At 38.8% G+C, this 24660-nt stretch overlaps 1 long non-coding RNA gene across 1 annotated transcript in view; it reads right to left on the bottom strand.

Annotated features, from left to right (window-relative positions):
- Positions 1 to 2283: 2283 nt before the first annotated feature.
- LOC137864412 (uncharacterized) overlaps positions 2284 to 24660 on the bottom strand; it is a 72214-nt gene continuing 49837 nt past the window's right edge. The window contains exon 3 of the long non-coding RNA XR_011101493.1: positions 2284 to 11876. This is a non-coding gene — a long non-coding RNA (uncharacterized lncRNA). The remainder of the gene's footprint in view (positions 11877 to 24660) is intronic.

Below are 24660 nucleotides of genomic sequence, written 5' to 3'. Positions count from 1 at the left end.
ACAACAGGTAAGTCAGAGTACTAGACATTTCCAAAATGTTAATTAATACCTATACATCTCCACCCTTCTGTAACTTATCTCAAAAAGCTCTAATTCCCCCCCACACACACATACACAAGGTCACACACACACACATTGGAAGGAAGTGTGGGTTACAAACACATACCATCTTTGGGAGTCCACCTCCTTACCACCTGGGTGCTCCAGCTCTGTGCTGCTTCCTACAGTCTGCTAAGGCACATGCTGGTGAGAAAGCACCTCATAATTTCACACAAGCTTATTCAAAACATTTGTCCCTATGTGTTACACCTTATACCATCACTCCAGTAGCTGGCATGCTGGCTGCTCACGGTGCCTGAAGGGGAGGATGCTCAGTCAGGCCTAGGCAGAGATCATGATCCCAGTGGACTTACTTGGGGCAGTGCTGAACCAGGTATAGGCTGATGGTCTGCTTCTACCCCATGATCCTTGTTACCAGTGTCTCAGATTTTCAATCCTTTTATAGTTCATCTCTTTGTAATTCCCAGGTTATTAATCTGTCTGATCCTTGTCTTCCTTCTTAAATGAGCATTGGTGACAAATGTCTTCTCAGCCAGTTTTGGGCCCTCCATTCCCATATACTGTTTATCTTCCTGCTCCTATCTTAACAGACAAAGGTGAGCCATACAGACACCACCACTTCTGCTGTTATTGGTTCAACTGTTCAGAAAGACAAAATGGAAGTCTGAGAATGCAAGTTGACAAAGATGTGGCAGAAACAGCTGTGGCACAGGCAAATGAAGGGCACTTAAACTGTTCCAGGTAACAAAATTGTCTCCTGACTACCCTTGAAATACTTGTCAGAAGGAGACTGGGCTATGCACCATATTCCCATTCATCTGCTTCTCCTTCCAGAGGAAAACCTGTTACAAGGGCAGGGAGGAAGCCACAGAGTGCTTTTACACCTCCAGTGTGGACATTCAGCAGACCAAGACTACAGGATGCCCCACAGAGCATACTTTGTGCATCAGCATCCAGGAACCAGGACTGAGGGGTGAACAGTGATGCACATTTCCCCTGATAGACTCAGCCTACTTGCAGCCTCCATGAAGCGCTTCAGGCAGCTTTCCTTCCACAAATGAGAATGACCCCAAGCTCAATCAAGGTTAGGCAATGCTGTTCCTATTTAAGACCATTTCCAAAACTCACTTGAGATAACACACAACAGTATGCCAGCAATGATCAGGAATACGTGAGAGCGGGGTTCAGTCACCGAGCAGATAAATATGTGCACAAATAACTTTACATACCTGTTGCCTAGTTTCTTCTCAACCCATTATTAACTTGCCTGTTTGGTTGTATCAGCCATGTATTATGTCTTTTCTTCTTTGACTGAAATGTCACTACTGCTTAGCTTGAACCTCTGCCCAATCTGGTGGCAGTCTTTAAATGTATGCTCAGTACTGAAGCATGAATAGTTAATGATCAATCATAAACAAGTACACATAAACAAGTACACCTTCAGCCCACATGACTGCCTTTGCTTAGCTACTGTTATGGGACAAACAGAATAATGCAGTACCCAAGCTTTATGTTAAGAATCCTAGATACTGATTACGGAGTACAGACACATCTGTGTGGAACTTCCATGATAAGATAGTTTGCTATGATCCATCAGAATGGAATTTTTAAATATTAAAACACAGAGATTGTGAAAATATCTTTTGATGACAGTCTGGTTTTCCATTATGAGCTCATACATTCTTATGGGGAAATTTGGAGGACAGCAGTTTCTCTCCCATCATTTTATCCTACTTCCCCTATGACACCGAACGAGAGAATGGTGGAAACCGTATGTCCATGTTTTGATTTCCTCTACTGCAATGGAAATACTCCCTTCTGGCAGAAATGGCCTTTCTGAAAATGGTTTTCCTTTCTTTGAAGGACAAATTATTTTTGCTTTGTCAAATGGCACACTTACTTCATTGCAATGCAGAAAAAAAAAAAAAAAAAAAAGTGCAGTATTAGTAAAAGGAAGATTTGTATAAACTGTATAATCAATATGATTCCTCTTTATGGAATTTCCTTCAGTACCTGGCTAGTTTTGCATGGAGGTCAATTTGTTTTATCAGCTCAAATTTGTTTTATTACAGTAATTATTAATATAGTAGCTGTGAGAAGGGAACTCTGTTCTTTTTACATAATTCATTAAACAGTGGTTTCTGTGACTTCATCAGGAAAAACTGCATATTATTAACTGCATATTATTAACTGCATATTATCAATGACCTTCCCTAAAAAGCCTCCAGTACCAAGCTGCTACATGTAATCACTGGACCAAGATCAAGCTTTCACAGAAATGGAAAATAATAGAAGGAAACAATACATTCCACTTCTATTAAAAATAATAATAATAATAATAAAATCTCAGCTTTATACAACAGTGGTTTGTTTCCATTATGTTGCATCTAGAACAACCATCCAAGAGCATAGAATCACAGAATATTCTGGGTTAGAAGGGACAAGGTTAGATGGGTTAGGAGGCACAAGGATCATTGAGTCCAACTCATGACTCCACACAGGACTACCTTAAAGTTAATCCATATGCCAGGTATCTCTCCTTAGATGGAGAGGTTAATAAGGTGTTTACCTCATTTGTGCTCAAGCTGGTAGGCAATCCACTACCTTCAAAGTAGAAATTGCACAATAGTGTTACTGTGGCCTCATCTAATTAATTGGCCACTATCACGCTAATGTAACTACTAAAGTTTCCAATTAGAGCTAATTCTTGTTTAATATAGTGCTGGATTTAGATATAAAATACAAGTGCATAAACAGCACTAGCTGGTGCTAAAGAAGGGAAGTGTAAAAGAGCAGTTTTCACCTCTTAGTGCTATTCCCTTCTCCCCCACTAAATTCACACCTGTCCAGTCAACACACAGCTCACAACGTGCCATGTGTCTCTAAGTAGACTCTGTTTATACATACAACCTGTACTTAGAGACAATTCTCTCCTCAAATGAAATATATTAAAAGTAAAAAAGAATGGGGGGAAGGAGATAGAACTATCATGAGTAAGGATTTTTTTTTTTTTTTTAAAGAAAAAAAGCAAGAAGAGATATGTATGACATTTTGACATTTCAGACGTGATTTAAGAATGAATCCCATTTACTACAGTAAATGATTGCCTGGAGTCAGTGGGATTTTGGTACCTATGTCCACGATATGCTTTTGCAAATCTTTATAGTCACTCATACAATATGGGGCAGAAATAAAAAAGAATGTCATCTCTGTAAGATTTGCTGCGGAACTATAGATACCAGTCCTCTTTAATACAGGAAAGCACAAAAATTCCTCCCTCAGAGCATGCATATAAAAATGGTTCACTGCTTTTCAGTGGAGTAATACAATGCTTCCTATTACACCAATCTGCTGTTTATATCATAAATCTGTTGTTTACATTTGATAAATCTGATATGCTACAATCTGAGCTAACACTAGAATTTAGATGCAAGTTGGTCACTGTAAGTGAGGTTCACTCCTTTCTTGTGTGATATTGTAACTGTTTGAAATCCACTGTCACCATTCCTTTGGCCAGGATATAGTGGTGGAGGTGGGGGAAATAACATATCAAACAGAAAGTAAGGGGAAAAACCCAGTAGTAACTAATTGACTTAAATTCAAACAGCATTTTTTGTTTGTCAGGCAACTTCTGTGCAAAGGAAGCAGGACACTTCTGGTTTTTGTTTGTTTATTTTATTCTATTTTATTTTGTTTTATTTTATTTTATTTTATTTTACTTTTTTGCCATTCTAAAATTGCATATAGCATTTTTTTCTTCAGGCATTCATAGCAAGTTAGTAATAGGCAAGGATAAAATCCTTGGGCAACAAACTTATTAGCTGAGTACAAGCCCAGATAACCTGATGACATATTTATCTTTTTTATTACACTAATAGGAATTTCACTTCAATTAAGAAATGACAGAGACAGGGAAACGTGAGTAAATGAATAGAGAACTAGATCAATTGATTGATCAATCAGTCTCATTTTTTAGAGCCAGTGATTGTCAGCAATGGGTATGTGATGGGATCAGACAGTGTTTTAAAATCCAGAACTGCATTACTGGACTGGGATCAACAAGTCTCCGGGAAACAATCACAGCCTTTCTACATCTGCTTGAAGGTGAAAAAGGAGGCAACATCCAGTGCAGTCCATTACACTATTTTAAGCCATAAGAATATCCCTGGAAAAGTCTGCATTTCCCTTACCAAAAGGCAGTCAATACATAAGACTTCTCTGTTGGTGTTAGGATCTGGTAATGCAGGAAAATCATGTCAGCACGGACAATAACTAGACAGCATCTATTGTGTGCTCTGTAAAATGCTTGGATGCTTGCATACCGCTCTTCAGTTATTCCTTTGCCACACTTGAAGAAAGATCAATGCAGGAGAAAAATAAAGTGGAGAATATAGCTGAAACAGATGAAAAACCATCTACACTAACATGCAGTCAGCAAAGAATCTACTGAGAAATTACACTCAGTTTTGGAATTGTATTAATCATTTAAAATTCATCTACTTTTCTTAGACATTAATTGGTTTTCTCAAATGAAGTACATCTATTTAATTATACATCATTACAACAGGTATTTATTAATAGATAGGAACACCTGTACAGCAAGTGATGTCATGCTTTTAACACATACTTAAGACAAAGTGTTCAGTGAGTGACTTTAAACAAAATGTAAACACAGTAGAAAAGAAACGCAAAGGGTAAGCATGCTGCTGAAAGAGAAAGATATTGGTTATAACAACACCTTGCAGGTATTTTATATTTCAGGGTTCATTATGCTTTAATTTTTGTGGAATTACAGGGAATATTCTATTCTTAAGTACTAACCTGTTTAATAGCACAGTATTTGAAGTACAGCTTACTATTTTTTATTATATTTGAGCAGCCCTAAGAATTAATTTTCACACAGAGATTTGCAAAGCATCCTTTGATGTCTTAGAGGTAACAATATGAAACAAATAATAAGCTGTAAGCAGCATGTGATGTTCTCCTTTTATTCAGTATAAGCTTGTTATGTCCTTATGGCCCTTGTGATATCAAAAGGCCTTATAGGCTGCACATGAAGCACAAGATGAAGGACTGCTGCTTTCGCACTGGCTAGTGTAGGCCAAGCTAAGTGATCTGCAGCCGTGATAAGGGGAAGAGCTGGGGAAAAAAAAAAAAAAAAAGTAAAAAAAGCAGTGCTGTTCCTCCTATTTTTCGAGGAAAGGGAAAATTGCCGAAGGTAATGAAAGGCACTTTGAACCTCTCCATCCTTTTGGCAGTATATTGCAAAACCTTGAGGAAGTTGTCAGCATTATGTGGGACTGGCACTAGAACATCTCAAACAATGTCTGAAGTGTCAGGAGGATGATAGCAGATAAAAATTCTTTGCCCTTCCTAATAGTAAGAAACCTGGACATAAAGGTGATGCTTCTTTTTGGCAGAGGAAAAGAAGAAAACAGGTCTTTCTACAGAGACGGCCCAAGACTTGAATGAAACATTCCAGGAAGTCAGAAAACATCATTGCCTTCTGCTCCAAATGCACTTGTCTATAAAGAGCAAACAAACCCCTCCTTCTTTCCCTGCTAATATGCACACACTCCCTTCTCTGGGGAACACAATGTGTGCTATATACAAGCACATTGCTCAGATACCATGCTGTTATCATGGCACTAATGAGAGGACAGTAAAGTAGAGCAGAGGAGTTATTCTTGCGCCTAGCTGTATTGACTGTGGCTATGTTTACGTGGTATTTCACAAGCTGGCTTGAACCCCTCTTAAGAGGGCATATAGCTCAGACTTGGCACTGTGCTAACTTCTGCCCTATGACTTCTGATAAGCAGAGCATACAGACCTCTATGTATGAAATACTGTACCGACAGTATTTCAGTTGTACTCTTAGTGGATGTAAGTCAGTACAAAGTACAATCATTATGAAATATACTTCTCTCATCAGCATTTAGTGCTATTTTGGAGAGGAAGGTGGACATGGGTTAAGGTATTCAGGCATATACCTTGAAGAAAAGTGAAGTCACAACAAGTGGCTATTTTGCTTAGTAATTATTATGTATATATTTATTTTGTGCTAAGGCCTAGATACTCAAACTGAGAACATGGCCCTATCTTTTAAGGGATTCCAGGAGTTCATAGTAAGATTCAGTGCCCTGTTATGAAATAGGCACCCTGTTGCATCATTAATAATCTGTCAGAAAATTCCAGGTTCCTGAAGGTTGTGAAAATATATTTCAAATTATGTAATAAGAGCTTCAACACCACCTATGACTGTTAACAAATGAGGTCATACAAGATCTATTTGGAAAGCAAAGATGTTTCACAAATGAACCAGTAAAGCATCCCTCAACTTCTGAAAGTCAAAGGAAATTTCTGAAATGACTTCAGTAGTTGTTTTGTGATATGACATTAGCTCCCGTAAGTTCTGTGAATGTTAGTTTTACTGAAGTCATGTTGCAATACATGGGACTACAGTATTACCAACCCAAAGTGCTAAAAATTCAGGAGCCTTCACATGTGATGGTTTCTAGCAATTACAGTAGAATAGAGAAAAGAGTGGGACTGCTGGACTGGCAAATCCTCCCTTCTGTTACGTACCAGATAATGGAAAAAAGGTGCTAGGAGGGGCTACCACCCCACTGGCCTTCCTCAGTTCCCAGATGTAACTACTCCAAGAAGTTATTTTTTAAACAAGGTTTTTTGTCTTCTTCTGGTATTGTTTTTAGTGTTCAGGGTGGAGCCAGGTTATGCTCTTCAGATATTCTTTGGAACCACAACAGCCAGAAGCTGTGATTTTAGTAAAAAATGCAGAATTCAGAAAGCTCAGAATTCAATCTCATGTGTTATCATATAAATCTAAACTTTAAGATTAGCTTTAAGATTAAGATTAGTCATGTTAAAAAATAAGTTTCTGTAGAAGTGTGAGAGGTATTAATACTATAATTACAGAAATAATAAGATTGTTTTGTACTAGTCTAGGAGTAATTAAAACTATGTAATAGTTACAGAGTTTTACGCTAATAAACAGCAAAAGATAAGGCAATCTGTGAGTAGTTCCTGGACCTTCACAGCACACTCTTAAAAGAAAGCTGGAAGAAAAGCCCTTATGTTTTGAATTTATGTTCCCTTCCAGATAGAAGACAAATTTAAATTAATGCAAACTTACACAGTTTGTACAGTGGAAAAATGAATGTTCCAGGCTTAAAGAGAAAAATAGGACAGGTTTAATCCTTCTCCCTCTAATATAACGTGTGCTTCAGCTTAGACTTCAGTGAAAACAGCTTTTGGTCCAGTGTTCACAAAAAAAGCCTCTTGGATACTAAATCTACAATGTTTAGACAGAGAAATTTACTTCAGACATTTCTGAATCTGACCAAGGTTCCTGCATGTGTGCAGGCTTTGGCTGGAAGATGAAGGAACCACTGGACTTGAGGACAGGAAAAAAAAAATCCACTGTTTTAAAATAGTTCTCGATCAGACCCAAGTGTGCTGCCTTGCTTCTCAAAGAGTGGATCAGGAGACCTATAGCTATGTTTTGGCTCATTTAGGGAATGGATGCACGTTAGACCTTTTTAATATATCCTATGGAATGGAGGTTCTTCAAACTGGCCCACAGTCTAAGATGCTTTTAAATGATCTCTTAAAAGAGTAAGTCCACCACAGTAATCTAAAATTCTCAACAGAGATTTGAAATTCCACTGGAAAATTTGAAGAAATATGAAACCCAGGTTTTCAATACTGTCTTGAGTCATACATCACGGAATTTCAAGGACAGAAAGCTAATCTATTCTCTTTTCTTTGCATAATTAGTATTATGTAGTTAGTCATGCAGCAAACCAGTAGGGAGTCCAGCAATGCATGAGTTCAATATGGAAGTACACAACAGAATTTCTGTTCATCTTTGTCCATTAAAAAGGTGTTTAGAGTAGATCTGAACTCTAACAGGGAGACTACAAATATTTCAACAATTGTCAATGTATTTCTTTGTAAATAAAAAATACAGAACCTCAAAAAATAATTTTGTCAATGCCATTTCTTTCAGTACAGAAACACACTTTCTGTAGTGCTGTGCTGTACTATAATTTTGTAATATTTTTTCTCCTTTTTAATTATCCATGAAAATTTGTCCTTTATTACAGTGCTATTATTTGTAACCATAAACCAGGAAATCTGTATTTATTTTTTCTGTTCTCAACAGTATCAGCTTTCTTTGTTAATTTTGAAACTGAACAGTCATTGTCTGAATGTTTATGATATGAATCAGCTAACACATTAATCTTGTTTTTATTTGAAAGGGGGGAGAAATCTTTTAAAAGTTGCCTTTGCTTCCAGCAATGGTGTCTGCAGCCAAAGTAATTAAGCACAGAGGCAAAGAGACATAAGAAGGGATCTTATCTTTTTAAAATCTGTTTTGTCTCTGCCATTCCCAGCTGCGCTGACATATCAACTGTCCAAGCATAATAGGATTTAGATTGTTTCATACTTGACCACAGCAACTCAATTTCTTGCCATGAAACATTTCTGACTGAGGTCTTTGCAGAAGGATTCTTGTTCAAGAAACAAGGGGAGGTGTGAGCACCTATATGCCAGCTGTAAGAAGAATGGTTTAATATCGATGATTCGAGTTGTGTTTCTGTGTGGTCCCTGACCTGAGTATTTGCCATCTCCATTCCTGACCAGGAAAATGTTTCTGTTCATGCCAAATGAATGGCAATTTTGTACTGGGTGCAAGTGATTCAGCTGCTGGTTCCAGTCAGCTGCTCTGGGCTTTTTCCCTGTTGCACGCTGAAGGACCTGCTGCTTTCAGTTCAGATTCTGCCCAAACATTCATTACCTCATCTGCACATAGCTTATACAATCTTCAGCTTCCTTTGTATTTTAAAGTAGTAGCTACTTTGGCATGAAGGCAAGCACGTAAATCTGCTATGTTATAAGCATCACAATGAATAATTATGCTACAGGAAAGCTAACTTACAGATTTATAGTACAGCCTGGTACTCACAGAAACAGTTTGCAGCTGATTATGACCAGCTTCTTTAGGGGAAAAGAAAGCCATATCCAAGAAGGAAGAAAGACAGTTTTCTTATTTTTCAAAACTGAGAAAACCCGCAAGAACAGTTTTTGTGATTGGGGAATGCAGCAATGACAGGCTTTTTGAGCCCATATGGACACAACTGCAGTCTTGGTCTCTGTCTCAGTTTCAGATCCTGTGGAAGTTACTCTGGTAACCTGCCTATAGATTGTGTTGTATCATGCAACATTTCTATAACTAACTCATCCTTTTCACTGATACCACCACCTCTACGGCAGTAAAACACAATGAGAAGAAAAGCATATGTTGATTTCAATGGTACCATTTAACTTGCCAAACGAACAAATCCCGAAATATAAAAGCACAGTACAACATATATTCCTGTGTTTAAATGTTTTTTTTGTGTTTTTTTTTTTTTCTAATACACTTTATATATTTGCAGCGAGTTTTGATCCAAGTAAAAAACTTGAACATGGGATCTTTACACTGCTGAATCAAGATTTGCTTGTTTGATACTACAGGCACAATCCCTAGGACAATTTTTATCTTTGTCGCATGGCCACTGATCATGTACCATTTACCTTGGAAATGCTTGATTGCACTCACAGTCAAAGGCTAGTCAAGATGGGCAGCAAAGAGAAGCAAACAACATGTGGTATTTAATTAATGAAACAACAATCACAGCCTGAACGGCTGTAATTAGTAGCTGCTGAGAAACTGCTAATAGAGCAGGCAGAAAAAGGTGATCTATCTGCTAGTCCATCCCGGCAGATAGGCCTTAATATCTCCAAATTTCTCTTCTTGAAGGTTTTTCCAGTGTGGTGTTTTGCAGACAAAAACCCCATCTCAAGAAATACGTGCTTTGGTACAGCAAAGGTCATTATACAAGACTTTAGATTAAGTATTTTATGGCAAAGCACCATGCTACTGCAGATGATTCTCCAGCCAGAAACTATTCCAATTCACTGGCAAGTCTTTCCAAATCTAATTTACCTGCTTTCCTATACAATTTCATACTTAACAGTTCTCATCTCTCCTTAGGTTTATAACTAAGCAAATAAAAAATAGAATAGGAAGCAAAGTATGAGAATGCCTTTCTCCAGATCAGGCCAAAAGCCAGTTGAACCCAATATCCTGTCTCAAACAGTAGCAGGGAACACAGACTCTTTTTCTGTGATTCCTCTTTTGCAGGGAAGACTTCTAGGTTTGTTAACAACAAGCACACACTGGTCCTAAAGAGTCATTTTGTACTAGTTGCTGACTGATCCATATGCCAGCTAGAATTGTATTTAACAGTCACATATACAAATGCTAGAAATAATAGAAGTATGACTGGCAATAAAGAAACAAAAGAATCATAGAATGGTTTGGGTTGGAAGGGACCTCAAAATCATCAAATTCTCAACCCTCTGCCATGTGCAGGGACTCCTCCTGCTAGATCAGGTTGCTCAAAGCCCCATCCAGCCTGGCCTTGAACAACTCCAGGCATGGGGCATCCACAGCTTCTCTGGTCAACCTGTGCCAGGGCCTCACCACCCTCAGAGTAAAGAATTTCCTCCTTATATCTAACCTCTGTCTACCCTCTTCTATTTTTAAGATTTTACCCCTTGTTCTATCACCAGGCTCCCTGATAAATTACATCTCCAGCTTTCCTGCAGGCCCCCTTTAGGCACTGGAAGGCTGCCTTAAAGTCTCCTCAGAGCCTTCTCTTCTCCAAGCTGAACAACCCCGACTCCCTCAGGCTGTCTTCACAGGAGAGGCGCTCCAGCCCTCTGATCATCTACATTGCCTTCCTCTGGACCCACTCCACTGAATTCATGTCCTTCTTCTGTTGGGGGTCCCAGATTACAAAGACTGTAATACTTTAAGTATTGCTTCTAAGAATTCTGAGAAATACAGCCTTTTATTTCTGATTTCAACCTTGAAAAATCTGGCCACCTAGCTGAACTCAGACACTGGCAGAAAAAAAAACAAGAGGATAGTTCCGTTGCAGTGTCCCGTGTCTTTGTGACTATGTATGACACAACACACATCAAAGCACACTGTAATGCCTTGTCTTGAGCCTTAACAGCAGTGGGACTAACAGAACTTGTCACACACCCCAGTGTTGTTATTGATACTGTTCTCATTTTCAGGCAATATAACATCAAACAATGTGCTAATAAGATGACCACTCAGCCAGTTTGTAAAGTCCCAAGTGTTCAGATGCAAGGTAGAAACTAGGAGTGTGAAGACATGAAGATCAAGTTGCTTCATCCGAGGAGCAGGTCTCACAGGGTGAGCTATACAGGTTCAGAAGGGTGGGGAGCAGAGAGTGAGCTCACTGTCCTTCAGTTCTTGTTGCCTGCAGCAACGTAATTGGACTGGGACACAAAGAAAGGAAGTCAGGAGAGGAGGTGACTGTTTATATTTCTTTTTGAGCAAAGCAAAGCAGAAGCAGACACATAGGTTTCCATGCCATTATGGGGTGTCTTTTGAGATTCTGGGTGTGAACCTACCTACAGTTCCTTATTCAGGGCAGACTACTGGTTGGTCAATAACTAATTCAGCAAACAATTTAAGTGTCAAGGTGAGGAGAAAGCTTTGTGTGAGGGAACTTCCACAGAGTACTTTCCCAAAAGAATGATGAAACTTCTTTCATGGAGTGACAACATTTTTTTTTCTGCTTACCATCATACCATGGAGTATGAGGATGTGCCTGGAGTTGCTCATATTGGAAATTGTGTTCTCTTGCTCCTCCCTTGGTTCTGACATCATCCTGAGTAAATGCATCACAACAGGTCCATAGAAAAAGTGTCTGTTACACAGATGAAACAGTTGGACAATGTTAGTAAATTCCTGGACTTGAACAGGAATAAGATTTTTTAAAGCTGCTTGAGAAGACATAGGTAGAAAAAAGGAAAGAAAATGTGTTATATTTAAAGTGTCAATGGATTTGTACTAAGCCTTTTTTTGGTCAAAAATGGTAATCCAATGCCTTTTTTTTTTTTTGGTGATCATGTACAGAGGGCTCTTCCAAGTTGCACCTGTGGGCTATCAATACTCAATTCATGTTACAGCTGACTGCTATTTGCACATACAAGAGCTCATTCATTCCTGTATTTGAAAGGCAGACCATTTAGAATCTAACCTAGTGAACAGAAGTGGCTGTGCCCATCTCCCCCAGATCCCAAAGAGGATAATCTCTACTAGGTTCTGCTCTTGTCATGAGGCAGAAAGCATAAGGTTAATGAAACCAGAACTTTCTAGGTTACAGGGAGAAGGGGATGTTATCTCGTTTAGCAAAGAATCCCTGCAGCTATCACACACTGTTGACACTCCTTATCACTTCCTAACTCTGTGCTGCCCTGCAGCTTAACCATGGGAGTTTTGAGGGACAGTCTTCACTCTGTGGGCTAGAGAAGAAATAGAAGGGTGCAAATTAGATTCAGCCTCCAACCCCACAGTACAGAGTTGCAGAACAAAGATTCACGGGCTGCCAAAATCCACTCAACTTGAAAGCTTTTGAGTTAAAAGTGTATCACTCAATTTTTTACCTTACAGCTTTAACTGTCTTTGTATATTGCATCTTTCCATAGGCAAAATCCCCTAGTATGCTCCTCAGAGCACTCAAAATGCAAATTCAATTCCTCTGTGCAAAGCTAAATAAAGTTACACAACAGGTATTGACGTAACGAGTGCAATGTGGAGTTGCACCCTACCTCCACTAAACCTTTCCCCAACATTAGAAAGTCAGACAAATGTGGGTTCCAGCCACAAACAACATTACTTCCTTTCCGTGGTAACAGCTAGTGTAAGGAAACACCATGAGAAAACACTACACCTAGTATTTATTGTTTGTCTTACTTCAGATGACTGAGCAAAGAGCTTGCTTGCATTTATGATATTCCAAAATGTAAACTCCTCTAATACGGTGAGCCAACGCTGTGCTATCTGCCAATTAGTTATGGAATTTCTAACTCCAATGAGAAACAGCGGGAGAAAGCCCTGCATTGCAGAATCTCTTCTGTGGTCAGGTGTCACACACACACCTCAAAAGTTAATCATTACTATTCCTATGCAATGCTTGTGTGAATATGTAATAAGAATATCAGTTTTAGATGTTGTGTCAATTCCCTCCACCTATACATTAACATCTGAGAATGAAAATCAGTTCAGAGAACTTTAGTCTGATAATCCTAACAATAAATCCCTTTGACAAAGGAACTGTTGTTTGCCTAAAATAAACAAGATATCTATCATGTTTACACAGTCCAGCAAAAACACCCTTTCAGTACAGACTGCAGTCCAGTATAGCTGACTTAATGGTGTAGATAGATCGGATGAGATAGAAATTTTGCAGTAAAACAGCATCAATCAAATATTATCCTTAGCATGAGAAATGCTGCCTTCTGCTTTTGTGTGTATGTGTTCAACCAGCTGAATTTAGAGGACATAGGACTTAACTATAAGCATCCTCATGGAAGAACACATTGGTCCACAATCCACAGGGAACTTCAAGGCACATTGTAGATTGTGGTCAGCCTGGCACCGCTCCATGAACCAGCTGGCAGAAACACCACAGACACGGAATGGGGTATGAGACAGCCACATTCCTACAGTCACCACACAGCTTTCTATAGAAGTCAACTCTGCAACAAAGCATGTTGTTTTAAGAAAACAGGAACTTTCTGATCTGTTACAGAGTTACAAATAACTGATGGCAAAGTTTATTCGCAACTGCTAGACAGCAGGTGATGGTGCACAGCCAAGCATTTGAGAAAAGAATCAGAATTAAAATATTTAGCAGTCATGAATTTACCTTGTGACAATACTATAATTACCATTTCATGATGGGGAGATACATTTACACTGCCCTTTCCTTACAGTTAATTGCTCAAGTTTTTCCTTAGGATTGCTTGCAAGCAACTCAGAAATGTAGTAGAAAGAACACAGGTATATTTCCGTTAGTGGCACACAAAAAAAATAAGCAATATAGACAAGGCAATGGTACATAACCTATATACAACTGCATACAGTTATGTACATTGCTTCATTTTTTCAAATACTTAACCACAAGTGTTTGTCCTAGAGGATCTTCAACTCCATTTCACATTTAATATAAAAATATAATAAATCTATTTCATATATTTCACTGAAAACCAGCAGTAGGCAAATAAGTTTAATGCTCTTCACAAATTATTTCAGCACATCTGCATTTAGAAAGGAAAAATTAAAGCCACATCTCTTAAAAAAAAATGATTAATTATTGAAAAGGGGATCCTGGTCAAAACTTAAATAAATCCTCTTTACTTCAACTTAAGAAATTGTAATAAATGGTTCTCCTTATAGGAGAAAGCACTGTTCATACAGTATGAAACTACAGTGCCTGCTGGCAACTCCCTTTCTGTGCCTTTTGTTTGGTAGCTCAGCCCCACGACTGTGTGGGAGGGTTCCTGCAGCAGAGATGTAACAGGAACCCCAGGATGGCACAAGGCACTGCCAGTAACATCTGGCAGCCTTTGACCTTTACTACAAGCTTCAGATCAGAGACTACCTCCTACCCAGGCTTGGCACAGAAGTTCAAGTTTCTGTTGACCTCAGTCATGATGAAAGCCAGCCTAGCTGGAGCTACTGCCTCCCCTTGACATAGCTACTTGCTTATTACGAATCTTCCTCTGAGGTCAAATCAGCTGGCAGAAACTGCCTTTTACAGAAAAGGAAAAGAAACAAAGAAACAAACAAACAACAACAAAAAAACAGTCTTGCATGAGATGAACAGACAGTGGTACTGCAGAGCTGTGCCAGCATGAGTCCCACAGGCTGAGAATCCGACCTAAGTCCCTGTAGGATTTCACTGGCATTGTTCACTGATCAAAGCACAGGTATAGGGCACAGGGATAGGTAATATCCCATTAGGAAGCTTAAGCTTCCTGTGATGCTCTGGTTGTTGTGTTTTGCAAGTTTCTACTGACCATCAGCAGGGTGTATGTACTAGCATCTGTGGTGACCCTGTTCTTTATAAATGTTTGTGCCATATAAAAAGTAAAAAGATGCTAAAATGTGTTCAAATCAGTTCAGATTTGGGAAGCTTTGGGGAGCTTAAATGTCCATACAGACAGATTTCTTTGGAATCAGGATAAAGTCATCTTATAATCATTAGGAAAACATCAGCTATTCAGTAAGTTGTCTTGATGGATTCGAGTGGTGGTGGTGGAATGGGAATGATTTCCCTCCATCTTTCATTTACTGGCCATCTTAATGGTGCAGAGTATTCCATGCTTTTCATGGAATATGGGTCTGTATCCCACAATGGAAACAACCACGTGACAAAGTGAAACGGCAATTTTTAGGATTCATTTTATCTTTCTTGGAAATTTGTGTTTCAGGAAAAGTTGGCAGTTTTCATTCTGTGATCTCTCTCAGAAAATAAAGGAAGTATTCTCCTTAAGAAGAGGTTATCAAGCCCAATAAAACGGAAGCGTATAAAAAAATTAAAAAAAAATATGATTGTCAGAAGTCTAAAGAGGTTCTACATAAGCAGACAGCAATGCTGGCTGGATGTGCTGTCCAATGTCATTCTTCATCACAGGGTGCATGACAACTCCAATACTCCTCCTGCTCCAGCTAATTTGTGGGAGTCACAACCTCCTCTGTCCCCTGAGATTACTTTGAGTATTCACTGCAAATTCCTCCAGCAACACAGTCAGGTTTGTGCTGCTCACATACACCTTCTCACTCACCACAAGATAAAATAACTTTACAGACTAAAGCTGGCCATTTTGGACTACCTGCCACTGCAGGGCACTGCATGTTATTTCAAAATAGTGACTTCTTTCTTGTGCATTCACAGTTTCCCCAGTTCTAGTTTTCAATATGTCTGTTTTGAAATACAAAGAATTTTGTTATGTTAAAGACATCACTGTTTCCTTCTGAGAGCAGCCAGCGGTGGAGTACGCAGTCACTAATTTACATATCTTCAGCTTTAGTTCAGCAAAGCTGCCAGTTGCTGATGGGTTATCTAGGGATGTAATAACCAGCTCCAGTCAAAACAACTCTGTGGTTTCATTTACATATTAGGGGAAATAAAACAATACGATGAGTCAGAAGTGGAGCTCTTTTATTATGTAATAAAATAGTAAACCTTTCAAAGAAGACATAAGTCTGTATTTGCTGTAGTACTTCCCCCAGAATGGTCTGTAAGATCTAACTTGACCACAAAACCAAGAAACCTGAAACTGGTTCCTTATTGTCACAGGAAAGTGAGCTGTCTTAACAGTCATATGAGCATTAAGAGCAGCACAGCTGTTACACTTGAAGCAGTGGGTTCACACATGCGCAGATGGATTCTGCCCCCTCCTCCCCCACACTCCAATATCTCAGTCGCCTCCCAAACTAAAGGGAGAGCTCAGAAAAACTTGGAAATTCTCCTCTTGATGTACCTGCCATGTGTCTCTCAGACAAAAAATTTTTGTTCTATGACAAAAATAAAAATTAAAAAAAAAAAAGAAATTTACCAGGTGTTCTTTCTTAAGTGATTTCTTCTTCCAAATCATCTCCAAAGCCAGAACTGACAGTCTGTAGGTCATACACCAAAAGTATGAAAACTGAGTCATGGATATTGCTGTCACAGTGGGCCAGCTGATAGAGCGAAGGGTATCTCTGTGTAGCTACCAGCTGGAGGATGGAGAGAAAGTTTCAAGACCTTTAGATGTAGTAAATAAAAAGAACAAAATACATTATGGTAGGGACAGGTGGGTATTTGATTCAATGAAATATAAAGGCCAGACTGCAAATCAAGCCTGTGATTAATATCTTCATAAGTCACCTGGTAGAAGCATGCCTGCCCACAAGTTGGTGGAGAAGGGTTTCACCAGCTTCTGCTACAGACACAGCTCTGTACAGCATTCCTCTGCACATCAGGGAAAGAGTATGCAGACTGATGCAGTCAGTGCTACTATTTTGTCATCAGCTCCTGCCAGTGGAATAGGATTGTGTGGTATCCTGTTTGTGTTTCTGTACTGGGTCTGAAGGGCAAACTCAAAATTAATCAGAAACACTAAACATTGCGTAAGAAAAAAGCACCTTACATATTATTTTAAAACACAAACCCAAGCATCTTCTGACAATATAAAGACATATCATTCTTAAAGTGCATAATACACACACATTCTCTATAACTATACCAAGCTGTGTGTATATCTTGTCCATCTGACCAGTTATTCAGTTGCTCTTTAAAGTTTTATTTATTAAAGTTTTATTATTTTATTTTAAAGTGATAAAAAGTAAAAAAAGTAATTTTAAATAAAAGTATTTTATTATTTATTTATTAAAGTTTTATATATTTAGTAAAATCTCACCCTGGAAATCAGTATCATCTGTACAAAAATGATAAAGCTGGTCTTCTTCATTTTCTGACAAGGACCTTTCAAATATCATTTTTTAATGCTTATCCTAGCGTGTTATACTGGACATAACCAATCAATTCTTGTCACATTTTTCATGTCAATACATGGTCCTATAACTATGGATGGTGACTTTACACTGACTTCTTTGGAGTCAGGATTTGGCTGATAGTTTCTAGGTGCTCAAAAACTGAAGTAATATCTCTGGTCCATTTAAATAACAGGATATTTAACTTAATGAAAAAAAAAATGTGTTCATTTCATTGGGTCAGGACTGAACTCCTAGTATCTAGGGATGTTACTTCTGAAATAGCAGTAGAAACTAAAGAGCTTCTGATTGCTCAGTGGAGATTAAGTACCAACAAAGAGGTTCTTAATTTCATACTCCAAGTACTGTCAAATAAAAATAAATGATAAATGAACACATCTCAAAATTTCTTATCAGTGATCAGCTGCTGGCAAAATAAAACATTGGAATATACCATATGAGTATTTTTAACAGAATTTCTGAATTCACAGAAGAGCACAAATACTCTGATACAAATTTCTTGAACAGCATTCACATCAGCTATGGAGCTGTTTGATTTTCATACCATCCCATATCCATCCCACTGCCCTTCTAATGGAAGTTGTTCTTCTGGGCTTTCATTCGCATCTTAATAACTGACTTGCAATTTCAGTAATTTTTGTGGCTATTCTGTGAGTTCTCTTCGGTACTCATAAAAAACAAAAACAAACTGGAAATACAGAAGTCCTACTGTCCCACACATTGCCACCATATAGGTCAGCAGGAGCCTTCGGATGCCCACAAACAAGGTAAAGGACGACTCAGTGAGAACTAGGGAGGGTGAGTACCTGTGTAAATGGGATGGTGCATGGCACACACAGTAAAGTGCTTTGTCCCTACTTGCTGACTGTGGATTCACACTGATCACCAGAAGCCCCCTGTCCCTTTCTTGTTTCTGACACAAACCTGCTCCAAAAACTGTGGACCATGGTTAGGGTCATTCCCTCTCAGCCTTCTGCTCCTGCCCACCACCATCCCCATCCTCTTTCTTCCCTAGTGGTAGCTCCCCAGCAGCCTCCCTTAGTTGCGAGTCAGCGCCTCTCACTCTCCTCCGCATCTGCCTCATCACGAACAAGACGAGTTTCATCCTCAAGAATTACAGCTGGATTTATGAAGTTCCTCACCACAGTCTTATCCCTTTTCATTCCCTTCCTGCCCACTTCCTTCAAGTGCACTTCAGCAGAACCTTTTCTGCTTTGTAGATTATAAAACACAGTTGAATGAAATGTTTTACTTGAATTGTGTATCCTGAGTGGCTCTTATACAAACCAGTTGTGCATTTTATACCCAATTCTGACCTTTCCCCATGTTTAATTCTAGATTTTGGTTCAATGCCTTTTTAAATCAAGGAATCATCTACAGCATTTAAGATCCCAAATTATCAAAGTGATTTTCAAAAGTTCACCAGAACGCACAATTTATCTGAACTGTCTTTGTGAATGCTTTCACTAAATCCAGATCTCATTAAAATTTGAGACTACTGCTGACATCAGACTACTAGAAGCAAATTCAAATGCATTTGTGACAAACTCAAATTGGGCAATTAATGTATTTTCCGATGTGACTAAAAGTCTCAGTTCTGGTGTGCCAACAAAGCCCATGTGACCAATGCAAGTATACAATGACATAAGATGATATCAAAACCAAATCTTGCCAATGGATTTACAATAAGATCTAATTACAGGAAATGAAGAATTGTTCAAGCTGAAAACTTTAGCACTGGAGAACTAATGCAAATCGAGTCTAGTATTAAAAAAATCAGGAACTTATGAACAAATTCATTTGCTGTGGACTGGCATACAGTAGTCTATATTAAGAGTGTGCTGGTCTCTGCAGCACACTGCCTTTTCACCTACTACCAGTGCTGCCTGCTAGGCAAATTAAATGTGAAGACATTTTTTTATTAGTGAATGCTATTTTCCTGGGAACCAAACCATCACATTGTAAAAACACAATTAGATTTTATCTCACCATTGCATGAGTTTTGAGGAGAAAAAGCTAAAGTGAAGATTGGAAGGGAGAGGAGGGGAGAAGAAAAAGAAAAGAAAAGAAAAGAAAAGAAAAGAAAAGAAAAGAAAAGAAAAGAAAAGAAAAGAAAAGAAAAGAAAAGAAAAGAAAAGAAAAGAAAAGAAAAGAAAAGAAAAGAAAAGAAAAGAAAAGAAAAGAAAAGAAAAGAAAAGAAAAGAAAAGAAAAGAAAAGAAAAGAAAAGGAAAGAAAAGGAAAGAAAAGAAAGAAAAGGAAGAGGACAAACTTGTAAAAAACACCTGGCAGATATTTTGAGTAGAAAAAAAAAAACAACAGCTAATGTGATTTTGAGCTGTGTTAGGTAACACGAAAGCAAATGACAGTAGGAAATACCATATAGTGCTGTAATCCTTATTCTTTAGACACAGAGCATGGCATCCAGGTATGCACAAGGCAAACAGACTGGCAAAGCTCAGTCTGCCAAGAACACCAACACAAGATCCCTGAAAGAAGTATTAGCTAACACAAATTCCCCTTTCAACTTGGCATTTTGCAAGTGCCATCATTTCTTTATAACATAATTTTAAGAATTTTTACCATCCCTCAGATAATTTCACATTCATAGTCTTGACTATTTCTATGGAACTCAAGATCTTTGCATTTGCTATTGAGAAGTTAATATAGTGAATGATTAAGTTACCTGACTGAAGTAACACAAACACATATTCTGCCACATGCTTTAACTACAAGGTCAGTCTTTTGTTTAGAGAAATGATGGAAAAATAGGAGAAAAAAATGCATAAAGAATTTCCAGAGGTTGACAGTGAGTTTTTTACCTATGAATCAGAAATTCAGTTCCAGCCTTAATATCCAGTGCCTGAAAGCCACTGATCTTTAATTGCTAGTTTCACAGAAAATTTGAGTACTTTCAGTCTACTTTCTGCTACATAAATCCCCGTTAAAGACTCATATCATGGGTGATCTCACTTGCAAAACTAATGATCACAATTCATCTCAGAATTAATGAACACTGAAGAGATTCCTAAAAAATGTACAGTCAATTCTTTTTTTTTTTTTTTCCAGTCTACTTCCCTTTTGTTATTTCTCCCTATTCCCAGTTCATGTTTTTGGCTGAATCAGACACCTCTGGCCAGCTGTACCCATGTCCCCAGTGCAGTCCTGTGATTTACCACCCTGGCACTCCTCCACAGTGCAGGTCAAAGCCCTATCAAAAAGCTTCTGAGGGCCCCAGGCAGAACATGGGAGACTTTGTTTTTTCCCAGGTGTACTTACAAGCCCTTCTTGCTGGAAATACCGCTCGTCCTTGCTTATCAGCCACCTCCCTTATTTTCAGGGGAGGCAAATAAAACAGAGCACAGCACAAAGAGCATATGGTTGGGAACAAGGACAGAATGTGTCTAGTGTCTACACTGCTAGGGGGGCTGAAGCAGTCTCAAGTTCACACAAAGGTTGCAAAACACAGCAAGGTGGCTCTCCAGCAGAGCCTGACTTGCAGACAGCTTGCAGTCATCTGAACTCCTCACAGTCTTTCTGCTACCCTGCTCAGTAGCGGAGGGGTCCCTCCACTCCACATCCACAGGTCCTCTTCAGCCTGATGCTGTGTCTCACCAAACGCAGAATTTGCAGGGATGAAGCCAATGCCAGAATAACTATGGAAATTAGATCCTTTCAGAGGCAGGGAAAGCAGTGTTTGGGGACACAGTGATGTGAAATGCCATAGCCTCTTTGATGTCTGAGCCCATTTATTCCATGTTGAGTGACTTCATGAGCATCAAAACTCTTGCTTCAGTAACAGAAAAACTATGATGTAATTAAAGAATAGAGTATCTAGATAAGAGAGTAATGTAATCCTTGCACAATGAACTTCCTATACTGTGGGTGAGTGAAAAATGTCCCCAGTAGCTTCAGTCCCATGACCTCAAGAGACCTCCTCCAAGACTAAAAGGGGTATAAGATGGGGAAACTCACTGGGGCAATTTTCTTCCTCTTTCGTTTTCCATGGTAGCAGATTCAAGTTAAAAAGGAGACGATACTTTGAAAAGAAAGATGAAGCATTTCAGTAATGGTAAAAGAGCTGGTATGTCCATACTTCTTGCCCCAAGAAACAATCCCTGTAAAAAAAAAAATAAATAAAAATGGAGAGAGAGAGAGACAGAAACCTGGACCACCAAGATTAATTCCCCATCATCACTGCCACACAGGAGACTTAGGCCAGAGCATCCCCTGAAAAGCCCCTTCCTGAGCTATGGGATGCTCCTCTGAATACCTTTAAATCAAAGTTTACAAAACCAGCGTCTCAGAGTAACACAGCAGGAAAGACCACGGACATTGTAAGGAGCATTCTGCAGTCCCTTTACTTCTAAAGAATTTCTGAGATCAAACATCTGAAAAAAGGGACCACATCTCCTGATGCCAGAAACAAGCAGAAACTACCAAAGTCCTTTACCAAATCTCACTGAAAAGTCCTCTCTGACCCTTATCCCGTTAACTAGCTTAACACCAACTATAAATTCTGAAGTTAGTTTCTCTCACACATCGCTAAGTGGTGCTTTGAAGGGAACAAATCAAGAGATTAGGCATAAGCAGCATCCCAGCATCCTTCCAGAGAATTTCTTCATTAACCGAGATGGTGCATGGACAGAACCTACACAATATTCTCTCCCCAAAACAGAGGTACCAGGGGATGGCTTAAAGCAGGACAGATGTTCTGAGGCCTGAAGTAAACCAGCTGGTAACTGTGTGTGGCTGCTTCCAGGAAGGCTGAGAGCAGCTGGGGTGTTTGGCTGGAAGACTGCTCCTGCAGCAGGTCAGACATCCCCCATGCAGTCCAGGTCCTGGATTTTCATTTCAGCCTCAGACCTTTGAGTTACATCGCTGTTGTGGCAGTCATAACAAGAACGCATCCCATGAATGCAGCATCTTCCCAAAATCTTTGATTTGTTATTTTTCATCTGCAAGGGCTTGTTCTTAACGTACTCAAGTAGTGCACAGTGGAGGGCTCTCCTACATTTCTGCTACCAATTCATAAATTCATGATTCATCCCTTCAGTTAAAAAAAAAAAATCCAAAAAGATTCAGTCTTATTTGCTTTCTAAACCATTGTGTTGTACTCTGTTAGAAGCTTGTTGTTTGTTTTTGTTGCTTTTTTGTTTTGTTTTGTTTTAATTACCCAAATAACAGTAGAAATGTATCACAAACACACTACAATCATATTTCATATTCTACAATCTTACCATGAATCTCAGTCTATCTTTCATCTTGGCAGACATATACCCACAAGTTTCCCTAGAGGTTTCGCTGCTGCTAAAAGAGAACTATTTTGTGGATCCCCTTGTTAAAACACTGTCAGAACACCACTGACATAGTATTCCCAAATCAGATTCTCAGTTCTGCAATGTTCTCTCTGCAGTCTTTGAAAATTAGACAGTTTTGACAACAGCGGTGTGGTCTGAGGAAAAAACACATGCAAACCCATATTTAGAATAGAGGAATGGTATAATCTTGAGGTGAACAAAAATTCCATATTATCTTTTAAGAATTATAAGAAAGGTACCCTTTTCATTGAAAAAGGCTCTCATTTCTCTGGAGCCTTGTTTCAAACACAGATGGTGAAACAAGCTCTTTGTCATGAAATTTGACATCTGTGAGCTAAGAAGCAAACTTTTTCACCTTAGAGATGATACTCCAAAGCACAATGTATCCTGAACCAGTTTTCAGTCTCAACTTTGTTTTCTTTGTAGGTCCCACAGGGTTCAGACATCAGCATTACACACCCTCCTTGCCCCAGCATTCTTGATTAATAGGTGTAATGACCCAAACGAGCTTTAGAAGTATCAGAATAACAAGACATTTTGTTAAAGCCAAATTTACTTCACATTACAGACATGACTATCTTGCCATAAAATGGGTAAGGGAGGGAAGGGAAGCATTGCCAGAGTGCAAGTCTGTTTCCTCAAACTTTCTCGTGTTTCTTACCATGTTTAAATGAAGCCAAGTTTAAACGTTTGCACATCCCTAATTTGGAATTACGGCCTAAAAATCAAACTGGTTCACTTTCCAAGGGCTGAACCAAACCTTGAATTACACAGACCCTACTATTGCCTTTAGTAGTTTTGTAAGGATTTCATGAAGTGCTGAAGGACATCTCATCTCTAGGCAATATCTTGCTATTCTGTATTTTTCTTAGTAGCTCTGACAATTTAGTTCAAGATTGTCTTAAGCAGAAAGCAGAGTATCATGTTCAAATTACATATCATGTTCAAATTACATATCTCCAAATCTGTCCAACTACCAGCAAGTTTAGAAGGCTTGAAATTTATTTTCTAACTTACAAAAATGTTGTTAAGGACTCAACTCTAGAAGTATTTGTACTGTGGTTATATTTCATTAGTCTCTCAGATACAGCAGCTGGTACGGGAGAATATCTCCAAAGCTTCTACAAGCATTGAATTTTGATCAATTTGTCAGGCGGGCATAGGAACTTGAATCTGTCTGAGTTTCTTCAGACACTGTTTCTGAAGCTTCTAAGCATCAAGAAAATTTTTCCACATTCTTATCAAGTAAATGTCTCTGTGCTCAAAAGGCAAGTAATTACTAATGCAGTACCCACACTTCTGAAATAATAGCTCTGGCTCTCCCAAATGAGCAATAATATTACCTTGTTCCACCATTCTGTGGCAACATTTTAATGTGTTTTAGTCTTGCTACCAATACAGCTGAGTCAGAAAAAGCTCTCTATTCTGTTTATCTTTCATTGTTTACTTAGCAGTCACCAACAATCTCTATGTTGTATTTAGCAAAGCAGTAGGCCTGCAGAAACAGCATCGTACTTTGTGAACCTGGTATGCTGTGGATAGCTGCCTGTAGGAATAAGAACTAAGCAAGACGGTACAAGAATGAATCCCCATCCACAGAAGCTGCAGGGCTGACATGATTGCAATCTACTTGGTATGGATGTGATTATAGCAATAGAAGCATGCTTGTTTCCACATAGAAACAGCAGAGCTATCAGGTAGCCCAGGGCTTCCCAAGATTTTCTTAAGGAATTTTATGGCTAAGAAATTAAGAAACAGTTAAGCAAGGGAACCTGTTTTCTTGAGAGAGACAAAGTTCCTTTTTTTTTTTTTTTTTTTCCCCCCTTTCC

The sequence above is a fragment of the Anas acuta genome, chromosome 14, assembly GCF_963932015.1.
Source record: "Anas acuta chromosome 14, bAnaAcu1.1, whole genome shotgun sequence".
Classification (NCBI taxonomy): Eukaryota; Metazoa; Chordata; class Aves; order Anseriformes; family Anatidae; genus Anas; species Anas acuta.
The sequence above is the reverse complement of the archived record's forward strand: the minus strand, read 5'-3'. Positions and strand labels throughout refer to the sequence as shown.